The sequence below is a fragment of the Podarcis erhardii genome (genome assembly GCF_964252035.2).
Source record: "Podarcis erhardii genome assembly, chromosome: 8".
Taxonomy (NCBI): domain Eukaryota; kingdom Metazoa; phylum Chordata; class Lepidosauria; order Squamata; family Lacertidae; genus Podarcis; species Podarcis erhardii.
This window is the reverse complement of record NC_138499.1, coordinates 87,842,223-87,866,114: the sequence shown is the minus strand read 5'-3', so window position 1 is coordinate 87,866,114 and position 23,892 is coordinate 87,842,223. Positions and strand designations below refer to the sequence as shown.

The window sequence follows — 23,892 nt, the reverse complement described above, 5'->3', positions numbered from 1 at the left end:
GTAGGATATTATAACAAGGCAAATTTATTTCACATTTTGAGCAATAATATTTGGCATCATCTGAGAGTCTAAAGAGGTCAGACAGGTATTTTAATAAGCCAGTGATGATACACAAAGCAATCCAATCCCCATTTCCACTGAGCCAGGGAATGGAGTTGGATTAGGCAGAGAGGTCCCCCTGCCTGGCTCTCTCAGCTCAGCTGACATCACCTTCTACCTGCTGGATGTACAGGAGCCAATGGAGAGCCCCAAATGGGGCATTCTGAGGGCAGCGACATGGCTGAGCTGGCCCAGTAACTGCTGTATCCTGAGCCAGTCTTGCTGCAGTCATGCAACAGACTTGGACCAGGTCATTCTGGATCCCCATATTCTGCCATGGCTAATGTGAACAGCAGGGCTGTGGATCTGGCAGTGGCCACATAACTCTGCAAAGTCCCAATGGTGGGAGGGGGGTAGTTTTGATGTGTGTCCTGCTATAGTTGCCTCCGGTTAGCTCAAGCCATATGTAATTGTATATTTATCATCCTTATATTTTGTATGATTTTTAAAAAAACTTTCTGCAATATGAATAAGAGAAGCTATGAGAGCAATGAAAATCTTTCAGTTCTGGATGGAGTTAGATAACTTTATAAAGAATGCCAGGCTTTTGTTAAATATGTCTGAACATGGCACAAGGCCCGTTTGCATTTCTATGATTTGTCTTAGGAGCAGCAAAGAGAGTTTCCTTGTTCGCTGAAATTGCATGGGGGTGCCACGCAGGATTGTTTTAGCTGTTGACAGGAAGTTACAACTCAAATCTATCCCCACCACCCAAAGCAAGCTACCTCCTAAAGACCACGGTGGCATATTTTCAATAAAACCTGCTAACAAAATTGCTCACATTGGTCCTATTTATACCTCAGAATCAGAAGATCCCCCTTCTAACACCTTAGACTGACAAATCTTTTATCACTCTGTCTCTTTTATCTGTTAACATTGGCAAGTCATTACCACTCCTTGAAGATTCGCCACTTTTTCCCTGAGGACATGGAGGAAGGCTCTTCACTTGGAAGTATCACCAAGGATCAGCAACTACTGGTGATAAAGAAACTCTCAAACCATGAACCACCCCACACTGTTTACCATGACAGGATTCAATTCTCTGCTTCAAATTAATGGCACAGTTTATTTGTGCAACACAGATATGTAATATGGTGGGGAAATGTTAAATATACTGGTTATAACTGTACACAAGTATATATATTAACAATGTCACCATATTACCAATAAAAAGTGGACATGAGTATAATAATAATAATAATAATAATAATAATAATAATAATAATAATTTATTATTTATACCCCGCCCATCTGGCTGGGCCTCCCCAGCCACTCTGGGCGGCTTCCATAGAAACCAAAAATACAGTAAAATATCACACGTTAAAAACTTCCCTGAACAGGGCTGCCTTAAGATGTCTTCTGAATGTCAGGTAGTTGTTGTTCTCTTTGACATCTGGTGGGAGGGCGTTCCACAGGGTGGGCGCCACTACCGAGAAGGCCCACTGCCTGGTTCCCTGTAGCTTTGCTTCTCGCAATGAGGGAACCGCCAGACGGCCCTCGGCGCTGGACCTCAGCGTCCGCGCAGTATGATGGGGGTGGAGATGCTCCTTCAGGTATACTGGACCGAGGCCGTTTCATCTTCATGTAAGCGAAACTACAGTCCCAGATGCAATCTCAATTTTCACAGTACTATCTAAAAAGCCACTGAAAGTAGCTCTAGCCTCTGTGTTCCACTGCTGTCTTCTGACCCCTTTGCTGAAGACCTTGGAGAGAGCCACTGGCCTCCTCTGGGAGCTGCAGCCTCCTCAGTCAAAGTCCTAGTGCATGAAGAAGCTACACCCATTATTGACAAGGAGGGCAAAAGAGGACTCTTCCTTTGAATATGTCTGCAAAACTCCTAACTGCCATCTCTGCCCACATCTACCAAGAACTGAGGTTACTGAGAAGAGTAGCAGGGAAAAGAGCGCCCATACTTCACTTTGTTGCTGAAGGGAACTGAGTGAAGCGGGGGGGGGGGGATTATCCAGAGGTTTATCCACACCTAGTATCTCAAAGGGCCTTCCACTGCATTTAAAAAGGGATAGTTTGTGCTTCTTTTGCATGTATGCGTAAGGGGAATAATAAAAATCTGCCAGAGCCACCAATCCCATTTTGAAAGGGAGCTGGATTGAGGCCAGTTAGAAAATAAATGAAATCTATTCATAACCAAACATTATGAGTGTAGCTACAGGTAGGTAGGTGTATTGGTCTGCCGTAGTTGAAACAAAATAAAAAATTTCCTTCCAGTAGCACCTTAGAGACCAACTAAGTTTGTTATTGGTATGAGCTTTCATGGGCATGCACAAAGAAGTGTGCATGCACATGAAAGCTAATATCAATAACAAACTTAGTTGGTCTCTATTATGAGTGTAGTTTATTTTATTTTTGTTTTATTTATGTTGCTGTTTTGGACCTGTACCCCACCCTGGAAGCCTTTGTTGCTGAAGGTGTGGACAATAAAAGTAATAAGTAATAAATATGCTAAACAAAGGTGAAACAAGGAAAAGCTTTTTCAAATGCCCCACTTGCAGTTGGCTAAAGAGAAAGTTCACATTGTAGAAACATGTACATTCTTTCAGTTCCATCTTTCTATGTTATGGTGAACATGGTTTTCCTTGCAGTTCCTTCAGTGGTCCTCCAAGTGTCAGTGTTGGCCAGTATGAGAGCCAGAGAGAGGATAGAGATCCATTGATGCTTCCTAGACTGCAGTAACTCCCATCACTGCTATTCAGAGCAGGCCAACTGAAGAGCAAGAGACAGGGAACTCTTGCAGAGAAGGGAAAATCTCTTTTGCTTTGCACAAAACAAGGGCAGTTTATTCTTCCTCAATGATACCTCATGTTGTTTCCTGCATCACTGTGAGAGCTTGAGCATAGGAAACTGAGAAAAGGAAGCAGCCTGTTTTTGAGAGAACCAGCCAGATGGAGAGAAGGCACCCAGGGAATGACAGGGCACTCACAAGGCAAGTACTGCTTCTCTCTCTATTGTCTTTTACCTGTTGGGCTGCATCAGAGCAGATTCATTATTCAACCCCTGAGGAGATGGCAAAGGGTTCCATTGTGGGGAACCTCGCCAAGGACCTGGGACTGAGCACCAAAGAGCTAAAACATCGCAATCTGCACACTGTGTCTGTGGCTAAAATGCAGCATTTCACTATCAATGCAGAGAATGGAAACCTCTATGTAAATGATAGAATTGATAGGGAGGGGATATGTGGCAAAAATCCACTTTGCTTTGTTCAGTTTGAAGTTGTGGTGGAAAACCCGCTGAATGTTTTCCATGTCACAGTAGAAATCCAGGATGTTAATGATAATGCACCCCAATTCCTGAATAGCAATATCAATTTAGAGATCCTTGAATCCACTCTGCTAGGTACACAGTTTCTCCTTGGGAAGGCGGAAGATCCTGACATTGGGATGAACTCTCTCCAGGATTACCAGCTGAGCTCCAATCAGTACTTCACTTTGGAAGTTAGAGAGAGAAAAGATGGAAATAGTTATGCAGAATTAGTGCTAAATAAACCACTGGATCGGGAAAATGAACAGACGCTCCACTTAATCCTTACAGCCTTGGATGGCGGTCAGCCTAGGAAAACTGGAACAGCCCAGATACGGATTAATGTCACTGATGTGAATGACAACCCACCTGTTTTCACTCAAGAGGTGTACAAGGTCAGTTTGAGGGAGAATACTCCCCTTGGATCTCCTGTGCTTCAGGTTTCAGCCTCTGATGAGGATGAAGGTACAAATGCCCAAATCAGGTATCATTTCAGCAACATACCAGCAAATGTCCAATTGAAATTCAGACTGGATCCAATCAACGGCACAATCACTCTTATAGATCCGTTGGACTTTGAGGAAACTGAAAAATATACAATGATGGTTACAGCAAAAGATGGTGGCGGACTGTTGACACATTGCAATATTGAAATAACTGTGCTTGATGAGAATGATAATGCCCCAGAGGTGACGTTAGCCTCCATGTTCAGTCCTGTTCCTGAAGATTCTCTGCCAGGAACTGTTATTGCTCTGATTAATGTGAATGACAGAGATAGTGGTGATAATGGAAAGGTTACTTGCTACTTAAACAATGATTTACCCTTCAAAATTCTTCCCTCATCTAACAATTACTTCAAACTCCAGACAGACAGTCCTTTGGACAGAGAAATAGCTCCTGCATATAATATTACAATCACAGCCACTGATAGAGGAACCCCACCTCTTTCCACACACAAAACAATCTCACTACAGATCTCAGATATCAATGATAATGCCCCTTCCTTTCAGAAGCCATTCTACAACATCTACGTGCCAGAAAACAATCCTTCAGGTGCCTCCATTTTCACTATCAAAGCCTCTGATCCCGATATGGACCAGAACTCACGGATCACATACTCCATCCTCAACAGCAACATCGAGGAGCTTCCCATCTCCTCCTATATCTCCATTAATTCAGAGACCGGCACCATCTATGCCCAGAGATCCTTTGACTATGAACAATTCAGAGAGTTCCGGCTGCAAGTGAAGGCCCAAGATGGGGGTTCTCCCCCTCTCAGCAGCAATGTGAGCGTCAGGGTGTTTGTTCTTGACAGGAATGATAACAGCCCTCGTATCCTGTCCCCCTCACAAGAAGCCAAGGGCTCAGCCTTGTTTGAGATGGTGCCTCGTTCGGCCGAGGCAGATTATCTTGTCACCAAGGTGGTGGCCGTGGATGCAGATTCTGGACATAATGCCTGGCTCTCCTACCACCTCACTCAGGCCACTGAGCCAGCACTCTTCACAGTTGGTTTTCATACTGGAGAGATCAGGACAGCCAGGGCCTTTGTGGAGAGAGACGCTGTGAAACAGAGACTGGTCATTATGGTGAAGGATAACGGGCAGCCGTCTCTCTCGGCCACCATTACTCTGAACCTGGTGTTTGCTGAGAACTTTCAGGAGGCCCTTCCGGAAATGAAGAGCCAACCCAGCAGCTCGGAGTATCAGTCTGACCTGCAGTTCTACTTGGTGCTGGCCTTAGCTGTGATCTCCTTCTTGTTCCTCTTGACTGTCATTCTGGCCGTTACAATGAAGCTCCGTCAATCAGGGCATCCCAGGTTCCTACAGTGCTTTGGTCCGGTTCCCCATTCCAAAAATGGTGCCATCTTCCCACCCAACTTTGAAGATGGGACTTTGCCCTATTCCTACCAGCTGTGTCTGTCTTCTGAGACCAGGAAGAATGAGTTTGCCTTCCTGACACCCAATGTTCAGATTGCAGACAATATTATTGTTGGTGAAAATCCTGCTGTGCCTTTTACAGGCAACGGAGGAAGCAATTTAATTTCTGAGATGGCAAGTGGTGATAAGGTAGGGTTTATTCCAGAATATTTTTCATTGCATGCTGCATGATCTTTTACCATAACTGACACTGAAACATTATATGGAGGAGAATTCATTTTCTCTGACATATATGTTTACTGAAAAATGAGTTATTTAAATCTGGAAAGCAGTAGCTCAGCCTTATTTATTGGGCCCCTCATGAACCATCTACTCATTTATGCATGATAAAAGAGTAAGGTTTATAGTGTCAAGGCAAAAATATCTAAGCATTGGATCCAAGTAGCTTTGCTTTACTCAGTTGGACTACTAAACCAGTTCTGTGGTATTTATGACGTTGGAAGTTAACAGTAGGATCCCATGCATGTCTACTCAAAAGGAACTCCAGGTGAAGTGAACATGTATAAGACTGCAGTCTCAGTGTCTTGGACTTTCAAAGTAATGATGTCCGTAAGGAGTAGCTTTATTGAGGTTTCCAGAAGTAGTGTGCAGAAGTGCTGAACGATTTAAGAATAATTATATTTAGGATGCATCTGTATGCAAGCTTCTTGCTTGTGATTCGAGGACCCAATCCCCGCTTGGGGAATAAAGACATGTGGACACAGAATATAAGGTTAATGGGTAAGGTAAAGGCCACAACTTTATTGATTACAGGATGTGAGAAGGTATTGGCTTAGGCATTGGACGACGGAACATTAGACTCCACCCACTCTTGGAGGGGTGAGTCTGAGGAGGGGTTAACCACCAATAGGGGAAGCCTGTTGGTGCTAATCCAACTATAGGCTCTCTTCCTGATGTCACCGGGGGTCGTGCCATGGCCCCCCGCCACACGGGCATCGGACAGGATCCACGACCGCCGGATTCCCTTAGCGGAATACCCAAAATTGCCAGGGAAGGCGATGGCCACACCTTACCCCCCGAAACACCAACAACACATTCCAATGCCTAACCACCAAATACCAGGAAAGTTGGGACGGTTGCTACGAGGTAGGCGGGAAAAAACCCAAGAGGCCGGGCCAATTTAGCCAATTGGAAAAAACTCCTACCAGGCCCCCTGGTTAAACAGGGCGACCAACCAGAGGTCCATAGCAAAGTCTCAGGAACAGCTAATCTAAAGGTAGTGGAGGGTGGGTGACTCAAATAAAATGTGTGTGCAATGGTGGGGATGGCTGCCGCGGCTGCGTTTGAGCAGCAAGCCACGCCCCCGCTGAGCTTCCCTATTGGGTGCCCAACTGGGGAGGGGCGTGGCACGCCAGCCCTGGAGTTGAAGCAGGGGGCGGAGCGCCCCCTGCATGACGCAGGAATCGTCTCCCGATCACAACCCCTTCCCTTCCTGGGAGGAGGAAAGGCTTTGCTTCCACTCCTCTTTCCTGCCATATCCTCAGGTGCACACAAATGGCAATGTGCTGGCCATCATTTTATGTGTGGCTTGGCCTTCTCCTGCCCTCTCTCTTTTCCCATCACCCAGCCTTCAAATTATCTAAGCTCTATACAGCAGCTAGTTGTAAACTGGAGCTCTGGGGGCTGGAAAAGTATAGGGGACGTTTTTATGCGATTCCCATCAAAAGTAATGGCCAGCATGCTGCTTTAGATGCAAACTGACAATTTCTTTCTTCATTTGTAGTTGCTTCCTCATTTGGGGTAGGGGTTGGGCTTTGCCATTTTTCAGTGTTGTAGGGCCAAGCTGATCTCTTAAATACTGTTTATTAGGACAATTTGGGGATCCTCCAGAGCAGAGGAAGGACTGCAGGGAGGGGAGGGGAGAAGAAACATAAGCATTGGATGCAAACCAAACATATTTGTTATGGTATAAACTTTAGTGGACTCAAGTCATTGGGACTGAAAATATTCAATGAAGAGTGTGCTATAAATACTGTAAATCAAAATAGGGCTAAATGTAAGAGTGAGAACAAAAACTACACATTGTGATTCCATTTTCTGACACATCTCATCTATACCGGAAGTTCTATTTATGGCATACTGCCATTAAATTATAATTTTGTTTTACAATTTTTCATTCTATTGCCATTCTTCTTCTATTTGCACTTTGTCAACTATTCTTCTCCTTGAAATACGCAGTCCACCTGATCCATCTCTGTTCTATTCATTTGTTTCTTGTGGTCCTCTTATCATTTTTTATCTTCCTGGGTTGCCATATTTAGAATAGAAAAAAGAGGACACATTTGCCAACCTCTACTTTTAACTAATGTTTTAATGTATGTAAAATGACGACTCTCATTATACATACCCATGAAAAAGAGTACATGTCCTGTCAAAAGAGGACATATGGCAACCCTATGACATGGATTCAATTTTATTTCTTTTATTTCTTTGTTGCATCCTCCTAGGTTTCTGTGTAGACCATCTACAACTGTTTCCTTTTAAAGCCTGTCTTTAAAACCCTGCGCAAACCGGTCATTTGGTTGGATTTGCAGTTGTTCTCCAGATGCGTTCCAGACTTACTGTAGTAATTTTTGCATACACCATGAATGCACTATGACAAAACTTAGCATTTTTATGGCAGCAAAATATCAGATCACATGATTACTACACCCATCCTATTCCAGGAATCAGAGGCAACATCAAACCAATGAAACCACCATCTCATCCCAATCCTGGCCATTCTCTCATAGCAGATACTTAAGAGCATTTAACATAAACATGTTGCCCCTAAACACACTTTCAGAGTTGTAATCTAAAAATGCTCTCTTATACATTCCTTCTCTGTGTTACTTGTAGTGAGGATCTTAATTTATCAGTGCTTATGAGTAATGAAGTAGGATTAACTGATTAACTAACCAGAAGCAGCAGGTTATATGGTGCAAGCATAGGTTTCTGAGTTTTTAGGAGATGTGTATATAAGGGAGTATTGTGGCCTGAGAGGGTCTCTTTCCTCTCACAATTCCACCCCTCCTGATCAACAAGAGAATGAATTCCATGCAATGTATCTGGGCCACTCTTATTTCAGTGTTGCTCCCACCAGTGTTCCCCCATCGAATCAAAATATCATATTGTTGGAAAGAGAAAGAGAAAGCAAACTAATCTAAGGCAATGTACCCCAGACTCAAAGACTCCTTAATAGATTGTTTTATAACTTTTTTCATGAAAATATCCAAAGAATGATACAGCACAATGTTCTATACAATGTCTGAATTGCTCCTAAAACTGGAAATGTTCACCATAAATCTCTCTTCTGGTGCTGAACCTTCTTTTTTTTCTAACATAGTTTTGAAATTTGACTTTGTTTCCTCTGTCTATGTTTCTCTAAGTTAGCACAGAAACTTCCATCATCTGCTCCTCCGTCTAACCTCACCTTCTACCTGGTCCTTGCAGTGGCTTTTGTCTCCTGCTTGTTCCTCATCTTCCTCCTTGTGTTACTGGCCATCAGGTTGCACAGATGGAGAAATTCTCAGCTGGAGTGTGAATTTCAGTGGTGCTCCCATCTCACAGTTTGTGAAGATCTGCATTGGTGATAGATGTAGTATAAATGTTTTCAACCTTGCCATATTGGCAAGCTGTTGTATCCTCTGCATATACATCTACATGCCTAATTGTTAGCGGCACATTTCCTCCCTTATTTGGAAAATGTACTGAAACATTGTTGTGAGTAGTCAAAGTCAAAAAAAATCTACTGGTCTTGAGGGAAGAGTTTCAGAAAACTGTCCATTGGCATCAAACATTTCAGGTACAGTGGTACGTCAGGTTAAGTACTTAATTCGTTTCGGAGGTCCGTTCATAACCTGAAACTGTATTTAACCTGAAGCACCACTTTAGCTAATGGGGCCTCCTGCTGCTGCCGTGCTGCTGGAGCACGATTTCTGTTCTCATCCTGAAGCAAAGTTCTCAACCCGAGGTACTATTTCTGGGTTAGCGGAGTCTGTAACCTGAAGCGTATGTAACCTGAAGCATATGTAACCCGAGGTACCACTGTGCAAGAATCCTATGAACACAGACCATCTTTACTGGACTGAATCTACAAAAAAGTGACCCTTTCCTGTTTTTTTTAAAAATACTTTTTTACAAATACTTTTTTAAAAAAAATAAGGAATGTTAAATGTGGATAATTTTTTTAAAAGCAATTGTTATTTCAAAAAAGAAGGGAATATAAGGGATGAAATCCAGAACTTTCATCTAATTAAAATATAATATTTTATGTATATAAAGTGATTTTCTTGCAAATGGCCTGTGAGGGATATTTTGTTGAAAACATTAAAAGTCTGAAGGGGTTGCACACATCCATCAATATGGTCAAGAACTTAGTACTGTAATACATAACACAATTGCTTTTAGTCACTAAATGTTGCTTTCAAAGTATTAAAATGTTTTTTATGGAGAGGGAAAACATATATTTCAGTTCTTCCGGTTTATTCTTGGAGCTGATTCACTTGCAGTTCTTCAGTTGGAACTCACAGTGTCGCTGTTGGCCAATTTGGGAAGCAAAGAGCTATTAGGCATCCACTGTCAGATTGCTACTTACCAGCTACAGAAAGAACAGACTACAAAGTCCTGCCTGCTGTTACTGAGATGAGGAAACAAATGGGATACAAGCAAACTGAGAGGGAAATCAAGGGAATCAACTTATTCTTCTGTATCCCTGTTTTTTGAAAACAACAAAAAGCTCACCTGCTCATTAGCAGGAGAATGGAGATGAGGATGGAAGTTATTCCTAGAGAAAGCTTCAGGGCACTCAGAAGCCACATTTTGCTTCTACTATTATTGTTTTTCCTCTGCTGGGAGATCTCAGAGTCAATTCACTATTCCATCCCTGAAGAGATGGCAAAGGGGTCCTTTGTGGGAAATCTTGCCAAGGATTTGGGACTGAATGCCAGAGAACTGAGGAATAGAAACCTGCATATCATTTCTGAAGGTAAAAAACCATATTTCAGTATCAATGCAGAAAATGGAAATGTGAATGTGAATGAGAGGATAGACCGTGAGGGAATGTGCAGAGAGAGCACACAGTGCTTCATTAATCTTGAAGCCTTAGTTGAAAATCCATTAAATGTTTTCCATGTAAGTGTAGCAATTCAGGACATTAATGACAATGTACCGCATTTCCTGGATGACAATATAAGGCTTGAAATAATTGAATCCACATTGCCAGGTGCCAGATTTCTCCTTGGGAAAGCTGAAGATCCTGATATTGGGAAGAATTCCCTTCATGACTACCAGTTAAGCCAAAATCACTTTTTCACGTTGGAGGTTCAAGATAGTCTGGATGGCCATAAATATGCAGAATTGGTCCTGCAAAAACCTTTGGATCGGGAAAGCGAACACTCCCTTCAGTTGATCCTTACGGCCCTGGATGGGGGTGAACCCAGAAAAACTGGGACTGCGCAGATATGGATTAATGTCACAGATGCCAATGACAACCCACCAGTCTTCACTCAAGAGGTCTATGAGGTCAGTGTGAGGGAAAATTCCCCTGCTGGGTCTCCCATACTTCAGATTGCAGCCTCTGATAGGGATGAAGGTTCAAATAGTCAGATCAGTTATAGTTTCAGTAAAGTACCAGACAAAGTCTACAAGAAATTTAGGATAGATGCACAAAATGGAATAATTATGAATACAGAGAATCTTGATTTTGAGGAAACAGAAAAGTACACTATGGCAATAAAAGCAAGAGATGGAGGGGGATTAGTGGCTCACTGTAAAATTGAAATAAAGATTATAGATGAGAATGACAATGCTCCAGAGGTCATTCTTGCCTCCTTATCTAGTCCAATTCCTGAAGATTCTGTTCCTGGGACAGTAATTGCTGTTATCAATGTAAAGGATAAAGATTCTGGAGAAAATGGAAAAATTACATGCCATCTACAAGGTAATGTACCATTTAAAATCTTATCCTCATCTAACAATTATTACAAAATTCTCACAGATAGTCCATTGGACAGAGAAAAAGCCTCAGGATACAACATCACAATCACGGCCACTGACAAAGGTAGCCCTCCTCTCTCCTCCAACAAAACCATCTCCCTGCAGATTTCAGACATCAATGACAACCCCCCTGCCTTTGAAAAATCATCCTACAGTGTCTTTGTGCCTGAAAACAATCCCTCAGGTGCCTCCATTTTTGCCCTCAAAGCCTCGGACCCAGATCTGGACCGCAACTCACGTATCACTTACTCCATCCTCAACAGCAACATGGAGGAGCTGCCTCTCTCCTCTTACGTCTCCATCAACTCTGAGACGGGAACTATCTATGCACAGCGCTCCTTTGACTATGAGCAATTCAGGGAGTTTCAGATCCAAGTGAAGGCCCAAGATGGCGGTTCTCCCTCTCTCAGCAACAACGCCACCGTGTGGGTGTACATTTTGGATCAGAACGATAACAGCCCCCGCGTTCTGTATCCTGTCCCAGGCGCCGAGGGCTCTGCCTTGTTTGAGATGGTTCCTCACTCGGCAGAGCCAGGCTACCTAGTGACCAAAGTGGTGGCTGTGGACGCAGACTCTGGGCACAATGCCTGGCTCTCCTATCAAGTGCTGCAGGCCACAGAGCCGGCCCTTTTCACCATTGGGACCCACACGGGAGAGATCAGGACGTCACGAGCCCTTCTGGAGAAAGATGCTGTGAAACAGAAGCTGGTCATCTTGGTGAAGGACAATGGGAAGGCTCCTCTCTCTACTACTGTGGTCCTCAACCTCGTGGTTGCTGAGAACTTCCAAGAGGCACTTCCAGAAATGACTAGACAATCCAGTGACACAGAGCATCATTCTGACCTCCAGTTTTACTTGGTGCTGGCTTTGGCATTGATCTCATTTTTATTCCTCCTGACAGTGATACTGGTCATTGTCATGAAACTTCGACAATCAGGAAATCCCAAATTATTCCAATGCTTTGAGCCTAATGCTTTTTCTAAGGCGCAGGTCATATTTCCACCAAACTATGAAGAAGGAACTTTACCTTATTCCTACCAACTCTGCCTATCGTCAGAGATGAGGAAAGAGCAGATCTCTTTCCCGAAACCCCATATCCAGGTGGCAGAAAACTTGCTATGCAATGATAGCTCTCAGGTGGTTCTTGTGGATGGCAACGGTGGGGATGCCAGTGCCAAAGAGGAGGTTGGTGAGCAGGTAAGCTTGGCTTTCAGAAACTGTGATGTAGGCACTACATCTTTCTTCCTCATAGGTATTATGAGCTACTGCTTTTAGATCATTATCTGCTCAAGTGTCTGATGCTTTATATGGGAAGAACCAGTACTTAGACCTGCCTGAACGGCATGCCACTGACGCATTCTGAACATGCTTACTTAGCACATCCAACGGGTACTTGGATTCATGGCACTCTTACAAGTGAGTCATTCCTAAATTAAGCTGAGCATCTTATTTTTCTGCTTTTGTTGTGATTTTGCTGGCTATATCAGTGTAGCTATAGATTGAATAATTTCCCCAATCTGTTGAGTAGATTAATTCTATCCATATGGTTTTCTATCCCCGAAAATTAATAGCATCTAATAGAATAGCATTCTCCCACACATATGCCATCCTAGTAGAAGCTTGACAACAAAGGCACCCATGATAACATGGATAATATAACTACATGTTGTGAACTAGTAATACAAAAATATAGAAATCAGCATTTTGTGACATTCCCTTATCATGGACATTTTGTTTGGTTGCATGTATTGCTGGTTCACACACATTTCTCCACGTCGCTGTGATTGAGAATAGTCTGGGCTGTTCATGTGTCAACAACAGATATTGTGTGGATCATATGTGTGCTGGGGTCACAGCACCTGGAAAAGAACTTACAGACTATGGAATATGCTCTTTAGCAAGAGAGCCATCCATGTTCACATTTCCTGTGGCATGTTTTACAATCAGAATATGGAATAAAACCTCGATAAGAGTAAAGGTAACTTCATTTAAACCCAATATGTTCGAGGAATTTCAGTGACCTTTTATGGGAATGGAGTAAAAATCTAATGAGGCCTGGGATTCTTTTCGTGTTGTATTTTGTACTTCACCTGAGGAGACCACCTCGGTCCGCTTTCCTTATCTTCCTCAGGGTTTGACCTTTGAGCTCCAAATGAAACGAAACCTATCTTAAAATAAACATAGGTTTTTTAAAAAATTTGCCATTCATACAAGGTGAATTAGCAGAATGATATAGATATAGATATAGATACAAATGATACAGATGATTAGATATAGATATAGATATAGATATAGATATAGATATAGATATAGATATAGATATAGATATAGATATAGATATAGATATAGATATAGATATAATGTAATGCATTCACTTTTTCTGACATTTGCACAGGACAATGTCCAAACTGATAATGGTCAAGTCAAATAATGGCCTTTCTTGCATAGTGAATATAAAGCAGGGTAGCCAGCCTTTTTTGTCCAGTAAGCACATTTGGAATTTGGAGAGAGAGTTGTGGGCACCAGCCACAAATGGCTGCTATAGAGGCGTGTCTTGACACAAAGTGGCTGCCATGGAGATGTGATGTAACACAAAAGAGATGCCTAGGGTGTGGCATTATGGCTTCAGTGGAGGAGAGGCTGAATCCATGCAACAGAAACTGAGTACAAAGAGGTTTTTTTATTATACCTGAAAAGAATTGTAACACAAGTAAGGCGCATGGGGTCCTGTTTGCCAGCCCTGCAGTCAGCTGACTCCATCCACTGCACTGAGCTCTTAGAAGCCTCCTCACAATTGAGAACCCTGATAATGCAGCACCCTTACAATACTGCAATTCCTTGTTCAGTCATAACACCCAAGCCAGGTTAAAACCTATGCACATACAGCTGTAAACGTGTAGGTTCTTCTTCCCAATGCTCCACTGAATATGCAGATGTTGGACAGGGCCAGAGACAGCACAAACATTGGGGAATGTGCATGAATTCTACACATGAAGGAATAATCAGTGAACAACCATAGAAAGAGGTAGTGAGGTGGGCATCTCTTGCTGAAATGACTCATTTTCCTTTATCTAGACCAGTGTTTCCCAACCTTGTGCCTCCAGCTGTTTTTGAACTACAACTCCCATCATCCCTGACTAGCAAGACCAGTGGCAAGGGATGATGGGAATTGTAGTCCAAAAACAGCTGGAGGCACAAGGTTGGGAAACACTGATCTAGACCACTGAGCTCACTGTGAATCATTTTCCTTAACATTGTTTCTGTTTATGTTTGTTTCCTAGTAATAACTTTGATTTTAATTGGCTGCTCTCATGATCCTATGTACTTGGAAGTATGCTTCACTAAAATCTATTGGACTTCCTGACATGTAATTATGCTTAGCAGAATGAAGTACTGAAGTACTACCATTCTAAGAGGAGCTCATAACAATCTGAGAAGTGTGTTTGTTATATCCACTTTCATTAAATAAGGTAGCAATTTTACTTGATTAGCTTTGCTTTTTAAAAAGTTACTATTTTTTTTTTAGCTGTCGGGAGATAGGGAAGTGATCTCTTCTTGCTAATTAATAGTATATTGATGTTGGCCACAAACCTCCACATAGAAATAGGGATCTCTGAAGAGGGTAAGTATCAGGAGACATTTTCAATGCTGCACTTGCGTAAAATCTGTTTAAAATAATCTGTTCATATTTTTGAACTCTTTGTGTACTACAAATTTTGCATATATTTTACAACTGTAAAACATTTCCCCCAAAATAGTTCAGATCATGCCAATGTTTTCTGCTTCATGAAAGACTTGGGCCAGGATCCAGAGAAGACTCTTTCCGTGAATCTGGGAGCATTTGTGGGCCGTCTTTTTGTTCACTTGCAGTCCCCATGCCATAATGGATGGGGCTTTTGAAGCTAATAAAAACTGAGTTTCAAGAATGGTTTGTAATAGGGTGTGGGAGACAATCAGCTGTTATAAGAAGTCAGAAAGTATTGCATCACCCCAACCAATATTTTGGAACCCAACTTTACTTGTGCCCTGTTATACTTCCCACCAACATCAGACACGTGAAAATTTATTGCGGTGACTTAGCAATAAAAGACAGGCAGTCTACACATACTCAAAAGTGCGTTCCTCGTATTCTGGGGCTCTTTAAAATGGTGTGGCCAAATCATGGTCAGCTCTAACAGCAATTAAAGGGAGAACTGTGGCTTCAGTAGTAGAGTGCATGCTTCTTCTGCACAAATGAGATGAGACTGGATATAAGAGATCTTTCAGAGAGAGGTATACATTGTTTTCACAATATAGGTCTCAGTATTTTACTCTGAAGCTGGTCATTTACACACCACAGACCAAATATATGGAGAGGAATTTGTGGCCATGTAGAGAAGTGTGTGATGAATTTTGTGATTATATATGGAGGGGTCAATGAAAATTTATGGAGTGGAAATTGAAATGATAGCTATTAATGACAATGGGCCCAGGTTCCCATCAGAAGAACCAGAAACAAAAGTTGGTGAGAATAAAGCAAGAGAACTCCAATTTGCCATCTATAAGGCACAAGACACTGATTTGGAAACCAATTCTCTCTAGAACTACAAAATCAGCAAAAAGAATAATTTTTTCCTGGACATGAAAATAGCAGCTGGAGGTGCCAGATATGTTGAACTGGTGGTAGAAAGAATTCTTAACCACAAAGAGGAAGCTGCTCACCATCTGCTCCTCACAGTATATTAAGGAGGAGAGTCAGAAAGGTCTGGTACTTCAAAAACCTGAGTCACATTTCTTGATGCAATGACAGTGCCTTGGGCTTTAAACAAGCCTCCATTATTCAGTGAGTCCAGGCTCAATATGGAGATTGTTAATATTTGTTATCCTTGTTACCTGTGTATGGCTATGCTCTTTAATTAGGCATATCCTCACATATTGTACTGCCAAAAAAAACCCCAAAGAAATCTCTCTCAAGATGACAACAGAAGCCCTCCTAAACATGTAAAATCAGGATTAAAGAATCCATAGAGAAATCCTGTGTTCAGTTCTGACAGTCTCCCTTTCAAACTAAAGAAATCGATCAGCAATCATTACAGTTTGGTGCCAGGTGGTGGCTGTTTCTGTGCGTCAGGCAGACTGAAGAAGAGATGGGAGCTGTTGCTTCAGCAGTGAAGGAACTTAGACTGGGAACTTATACAGGAGCTAGAGGATCCACCCCTTCCGGGATCTCAGTCAGGACTTGTTTCCATTTGATTCCTTCTCATGAGTAGCCTCTGCAGCAACTAGCCAGGCACTGTGGCAACTCTTAAGTTCCTGCCTGGTTCACCTTCTTCTCTGAGTCTGTGGCCCCCAAAGAGATGAGGAAGAGTCTGAGAGCCAGCCAGGATCTCAGCTATCCAGTCCTGGGGCAGGGTTGTGAGGTCCATGAAGAACAACTTATCCAGACTGAGAATAACTTATTAAAAATGAGATCAGTAATTTGTCTATATAACTCTATTAATTCTGTCTGGGGTTATTTATGCCTGATGTTCCTTCATTTATGAAAAGTTCCAGGAGATTAAGTTCCATGGAAGGATGGAGGCTCTCCACCACTCAGCTCCAAAGTCTCAGTGACTCTCTTCATCCTGGACCAAAATGACAATGCTCCCCAAATCCTGTACCCCTTCCCTCCCACTGATGGTTCCATAGGGATAGAGCTGGCCCTTCACTCCTCTGAGCCAGGCTACCTACCTGGTCACTAAGGTGGTAGCCATGGATGTGGACTCAGACATATACTTCCTGTATGGCCCATACTCATTTTAGGAACATATTGCAAACTCTGTGATTTTGTCATCATGACTACAATTATCGTTTGCAACTTGTCTGTTTATATAACATTCTTGCCTATCATCAGTCTCTGTAGACTGAATAGGATATAAGACTAAAAAACAAAATTGTTGCAATTATTGCAGAAGTATCGCATGCAGTATCCTAGACAAAGATGGGCAGGTGGTGGGTCAGGATCCACCGATAGATCTTTGGGTGATTTTCAGCAGAATGGCAAGGGTTTCTGGCTCCCAGCTTAACAGTAACAAAAAACTTTTTTCACCTAAATTAGGCTGCTGAAATGAGGAAAACTAACCCGGAGTGAACTTTTGTGTAGAATGATTGTGGAACAGTTCTGTTCTGGTACTGAAAACATATTCCTTGGCTCAGAATGTGCTCAGAAGAAGCCTGTTCTTTAATTCTGTGGGTGGTACTCAATGCTAGTCCTACTCAGACCTGTTGAAGTTGATGGACATGCCTAACTTAGGTTCACTTATGTCACTGAGTCTACCTCAGAGCAGGACTTAGTTGACTACAACCCTATGTCTTTTGCACCTGGTTCTGACTGATAGATTAACTTGATGTCTGCCCATTCCTGTCCTATGAAATGGAAGTATTGTGGATTCAGAAATTCTAGGGGGTGGGGAGCAAGGGCCCAGCACTTGTAGTTGTTCCCCACATAACAGCTCTTCATAATGACTCCCACCCCTTTCTGCTTCAGTTTCTTCCTCTAATCATAAAAAGAGGTTGGCAGTCTGGCACAAAAGCTGGTACTATGGGCATTGCCTTTAGACCTTCTGAACAATATAAGGTTTTGCTGTGGGGGGGGGGGCTATTGTGAAGGAAACCTTCTCAATTAAGTGCCAAGTGCTTTGTTCAAACAAAGCCCAATGATACTTAAGGTAATAACTTCAGAGTTTTTCCTGTATTCATCATATGTGTGCTCACTCTTGCACATACTGCCTTAGAGAGAATTGTGAAATGCACACACAACCAAATAATTTCATAAACCTGTGCACATCTCGTGAGAAATGTTGCTACCCTGTCAGCCACTGAACTCTTATCAGAATGTTGTGCCAGTAGGTGCTCCTGCAGTTTTCCAGCAGAGACTCAGAGTGCCGCTGTTGGCCAATACGGGATAAGGATAGAAATCAGGGGTCCATTCACTTTTCCTGTGATGTAACAATTACTGAGTTAAGTTCTGCAAATCTGAAGGAGCTGGAATTGAGGGACAACAATATAGCATCCTACCAAAAATGGATCCCTCCCTGTTAAGACTGCATCACGGAACGATGCCTGCTCCTGACAACAACTTCTTGCAGCATGAAAGAAACTTGAAGACCCGAATCAGAAAAGAAAAGATGCAAACAAAGCAGCCGAGGAAATGGCTGAAGATCACAGGGAGCAGGGAGCCACTCCGGCGGCAAGTACAGCTTTCCTTGTTATTCTCTTTGTTCTGCCTGACAATGTCGGAAGAGGTCTGGTATTCAATTCCTGAGGAAAGGGAGAAGGGTTCTCTTGTGGGAAATCTGGCCAAGGATTTGGGTCTGAGTAAGAGAGACCTGGTGAAGAGGAAGCTCCGTATTGTTTCTGCAGCTAATGCTCAGTTCTTTACTGTGAATGAGGAACATGGAGACTTCTATGTCAGAGACCAAATAGATCGAGAAGCAATCTGTGGGAAATCACCACGTTGTGTCCTTAACTTTGAAACTGTGGTTGAAAACCCTCTAAATGTTTTTCATATAAGCATCACCATAGAGGATATTAATGATAATGCACCACAATTTTTAAAAGATGATATCAAGCTAGAAATAAGCGAATCTAGCTTGACTGGAGCCATATTCCCCCTTGCAAGTGCTGAAGATCCTGATGTTGGAATAAATTCTCTGCAAAATTACCAGCTGAGCAGTAATCAGTACTTCACCTTGGAAGTTAAAGAAAGTCCAGATGGAAATAAATACCCTATTTTAGTGCAAAGCAAACCTCTGGATCGGGAAAGTGAGCACAAACTCCACTTGATCCTTACAGGCCTGGATGGTGGAGAACCAAGAAAAACTGGAACAGCCCAGATATGGATTAATGTCACTGATGCCAATGACAACCCACCTGTTTTCACTGAGGAAGTCTATAAACTCAGCCTAAAAGAGAGTGCACCAAAAGGATCGTTAGTGATCCAGGTGAAAGCCTCAGATGCAGATGAAGGTCCTTATGCACAGATAAGATACAGTTTTAGCAATATCCCCGCTAAAGCAAAACAGAAATTCAGCCTGGATCCAGAAAGTGGAGCAATTTTAGTTAGAGAGACTTTAGACTTTGAAGAATCCAGAAGCTATATGATGTTAGTGGAAGCCAAAGATGGTGGTGGACTACTGGCACATTGTAAAGTCGAGATTGATGTTCTGGATGAGAATGACAATGCTCCAGAGATTTTGCTAACATCTATGTTTAGTCCAGTTCCTGAAGACTCCCTACCAGGAACTGTGATAGCTTTGATCAATGTGGATGATAGAGATGAAGGAGAAAATGGGAAAGTTACTTGCCACATACAATATAATTTACCTTTTAAAATTATTTCTTCATCTAACAGTTACTACAAGCTACTTACAGAGAGCCCCCTAGACAGAGAAAAAGCCTCAGGATACAACATCACAATCACGGCCACTGACAAAGGTAGCCCCCCTCTCTCCTCCAACAAAACCATCTCCCTGCAGATTTCAGATATCAATGACAACCCCCCTGCCTTTGAAAAATCAACCTACAGTGTCTTTGTGCCTGAAAACAATCCCTCAGGTGCCTCCATTTTTGCCCTCAAAGCCTCGGACCCAGATCTGGACCGCAACTCACGTATCACTTACTCCATCCTCAACAGCAACATGGAGGAGCTGCCTCTCTCCTCTTATGTCTCCATCAACTCTGAGACGGGAACTATCTATGCACAGCGCTCCTTTGACTATGAGCAATTCCGGGAGTTTCAGATCCAAGTGAAGGCCCAAGATGGCGGCTCTCCCTCTCTCAGCAACAATGCCACTGTGTGGGTGTACATTTTGGATCAGAACGATAACAGCCCTCGCGTTCTGTATCCTCTCCCGGGTGTTGAGGGCTCTGCCTTGTTTGAAATGGTTCCTCACTCGGCAGAGCCAGGCTACCTAGTGACCAAAGTGGTGGCTGTGGACGCAGACTCTGGGCACAATGCCTGGCTCTCCTACCAAGTGCTGCAGGCCACAGAGCCGGCCCTTTTCACCATTGGGACCCACACGGGAGAGATCAGGACGTCACGAGCCCTTCTGGAGAAAGATGCTGTGAAACAGAAGCTGGTCATCTTGGTGAAGGACAATGGGAAGGCTCCGCGCTCAGCTACTGTGGTCCTCAACCTCGTGGTTGCCGAGAACTTCCAAGAGGCACTTCCGGAAATGAGCAAACCAGCCATTGACTCTAAGTATCAGTCTGATATGAATGCCATTTTAGTTATAGCCTTGGCTTTGGTCTCATTCTTATTCCTTTTTACAGTCTTAACAGTTTTAATACTTAAATGTCGGAGACAGAGAAGCCCAACAGTGCTTGGATCCTACAATACTGACTTGTACTCTAGCTTGGGCCACAAATTTTCCTGCAATTACAATAATGGGACATTGACATTGCCCTATTCATATGAAGTGTGCTTAGCGTCTAAGGCAGACCGGAATGAGTTTGCCTTTCTGAAACCAAACCCCTCAGTGGCCACAGATGATCCCATTCTGAAGGACGATTCTGGAATTGGGAATGAATCTCTGGGTGAAAATCTCATCCCTGATAACAGTGTACAGGTGAGAATCACAGATACATTTTAAGACCTAGACTGCAAGGCTGTAATATTTCTGTTTTCTAACCTGCTTGTTCAGAATGAAGAAAAGCCGTTTGGTGGCACCCACTTTTCAGCTACATTTCGAACACTGTTTAGTTAAGATCCTTCTTTTTTAGGGAACCCTGATGAACTATATAAGCAAAAGGTGGTATCTTGGCATAGAATATACAGTAGTCTTCTGCACCTATAAGGTATGGATGTTTCCATAAAGTGAGATATTTTCATGGAACCTGGTAAGCTTGAACTTTCCTTTAGATCTGAGGGTAATGGACCCAATAAGACATTTAACAATGTCAGAATTGTCCCTTTATTCTTCAAAGGTAACAGGACAATCATTCTATCGCAATAATGTAATTTCTTCTTTGGTACAGATTTCTTGGGTTATGTCTGCCCTCTACTGATCAGATGTTATACTGCAGTTCTGGGTTTAGCATAGTGTTCCTAGACTTTATTACAAGCGCAACCAACTTAATAATATTTAGCTACAAATCAGTTTTACTTTGTGTTGATTTTAAATACCTTGTCTTATTTGTTGCAGGGTGTGTGTGTGAAAAGAATACTGTCACAATCTTCTCTTCTTCAGGCTAAATATACCCAGTCATAGGGCTTGTCTTTTATACTATGGACCATATCTACGTGGCCCTTCTCTGCACCTGTTCCAAATTATCTAAATTCTTCTAAATATGTGATGTCCAGGACTGGGCATAGTTCTTCAGATGCAATATGAGTAGTACATGAGTTTTGTTTGTTTTTCTTTTGGCTATATTTCCAAATCTGAAAGGTTGTGCTCGTTTAAGCAGGTGGCAACAGGTTTTTCAAGGCTTGTGTGTGTGCGACTACTCATTTGTGATTTTTTGAAATTGTAACAAAGGTCTGCCCTCGTTTTTCCAACATGGTGTATATGGCACACCGGGTACTTACATTCTGTAACACAGGTGAAACTGTATAACACGGAATTTAAAGTGTTATGATCAGTGATAGAGTTTTGCAAGAATACTGGCTATCAAGGGTGATGGAGGGTAGATGCTGGATCAAAGCATGCTATAAATGGGATATGATATTGCATGTTTCTATCTTCCACACCCAGAGAGCGTCTCTTCCACAAAGGTGGGACAAATACTTAGAAGCAGCACCTATCTCCATTTTTTTTAGTATGTGTGCATCCAGCATCCATCTATCACCTTGTGATCAAGAAGATCTTACAGACTTATCAATGTCTACTACTCCCTTCTGCACATTGCATCTGTTTAAAAATAGTAATCTTGAAATGTGATTCTGCCTTTTTAAAAATTGGATTATAGGAATTGTAAAGAGGCATAAGACTCATTTGAATGGATTGACTCTGCTGAAGATAATATTTGTCATCTGTTAGGACTAAGTCATCTGTAAGCTAGGGAAAGACTGTAAGACTGAGAAAGAAGGAGAGGCAGTGATAAAATATTTTTAATATTTTGTTGGAAGCCGCCCAGAGTGGCTGGGGAAATCCAGCCAGATGGGTGGGGTATAAATAATAAATTATCATTATCATTATCATTATCATTATCATTATCATTATCATCATCATCATCATTATCATTATATCATTATCATTATATCAAATAAGTTTTCAAGCAGGAGACAGGACCTAATAACATTAGCCATGCCATCAGAGTTCATTCACCTGCCCATAAAACACCATTTTCAACAATGCCTTTGTCTGAATAGGCCTGGATAACCCATGAGACAAGGAGAGGCAACAGCCTCAGGTGGCAGGATTTACAGGGGCAGCAGATCCCAAAATAGATCTTTATTCCTCCCTTTTTCCTGGTGTAGATATTCATTCACCCCTTCTTCCCTGGCAGGGAGGGGGTGCCATTTTGTGGTTTGCCTCAGGTGCCAAAATGTATTAGGCTGGCCCATAAACAGGCCATTTGTACTAAAGAACACAAATCTGATATAAAAAATGGCAACATTCAGTGGAAGAGCAGGATCCCCTGCTGGTGACCCCAAATTAACAATACTCTGGCAAAAAGACTTAAACAGGCAGTTACAGCTTGGAGTTGCTGTACTAGAATTTCTCAGCAAGTTTCATACTGTTCTGTTCTGGCTCAGCTGAATCAATTGATTTGCTTCATAGTACGAAAACAACAGAGAATTCTTTGGCAGCTAACATATGTATTGTGGAATAAGCTTTCATGGTGGACTCTAACCCACAAAAACTTTCACCATAACAAATTTGCTAGGCTTAAAAAGACTCTGTTGTTTTCAGGCAACAAATTTCAGTCTTTGAGGTGCCACAAGACATTTTGTTCTTTTTATGGGCTTCTCTTGAATCATCAAATCACATGTGTAATTTTGTATCAGAACCAACTTTTTGATATAAAGGCGGGCCACTTAAAAATGGCAGGCGAAAGGAGACATTTGGCAGCCAAGTTTGGGTGTTACTCAGTTGATCTTAAGATAAATGTGAGCCATCCGTTACTGCAACAGTGGACAAATAGAGGTAGCAGCTTAACACAGGATGATGCTTTCTGACTGAACATGTTTTAAAATGCTTCTCAGATTTTGGCAGGAACTACGGGCAACCAATTTCTAAAGTTATATCTACAATGGTAAATTAGCATTTACTGAATGGCCTGTTGTTGTTAAAATTTGTATACCACCTTTCATCTGAAAGATCACAAGTTGGTTTAATTAAAACCACTCTGCAGAGAATAATGGAATATGATACCAAAGGCATGAAAAGCAAACTAGTGGATTCCTGATATATTTGTTATTATCTCTTCTATGTAGCTGAGAATTCACATAGAAAATGTTCTGCCCTCTAGCTTACTCCAGAATGTCAGCAGTTTTTTGTTTGTTGCAGCAAAACCCACAATGACTACCTTAAAGGTTTATTGTGGCATACAGGTTATGTATTTTTTTGCTTCAGTTGAGGCGATGTTCTTATCACTATGCAAAGCATGGGCAGAGAGCGAATTTTCCCCTACCTCTCATCTCATAATTCAAGGTCTTCAAAGA

The 23,892-nt window shown here is 42.2% G+C and overlaps 1 protein-coding gene and 1 pseudogene across 2 annotated transcripts in view; both read left to right on the top strand.

The window, feature by feature from the left end:
• The window catches only part of LOC309349256 (uncharacterized protein), a 224,951-nt gene that overhangs the window by 142,012 nt on the left and 59,047 nt on the right, over positions 1–23,892 (top strand). The window lies entirely within an intron of this gene.
• Positions 9,441–17,002, top strand: LOC309349230 (protocadherin gamma-B5 pseudogene; annotated as a pseudogene). The gene is made up of 2 exons: positions 9,441–12,464; positions 16,820–17,002. The product of its transcript is annotated as a protocadherin gamma-B5 pseudogene (transcript).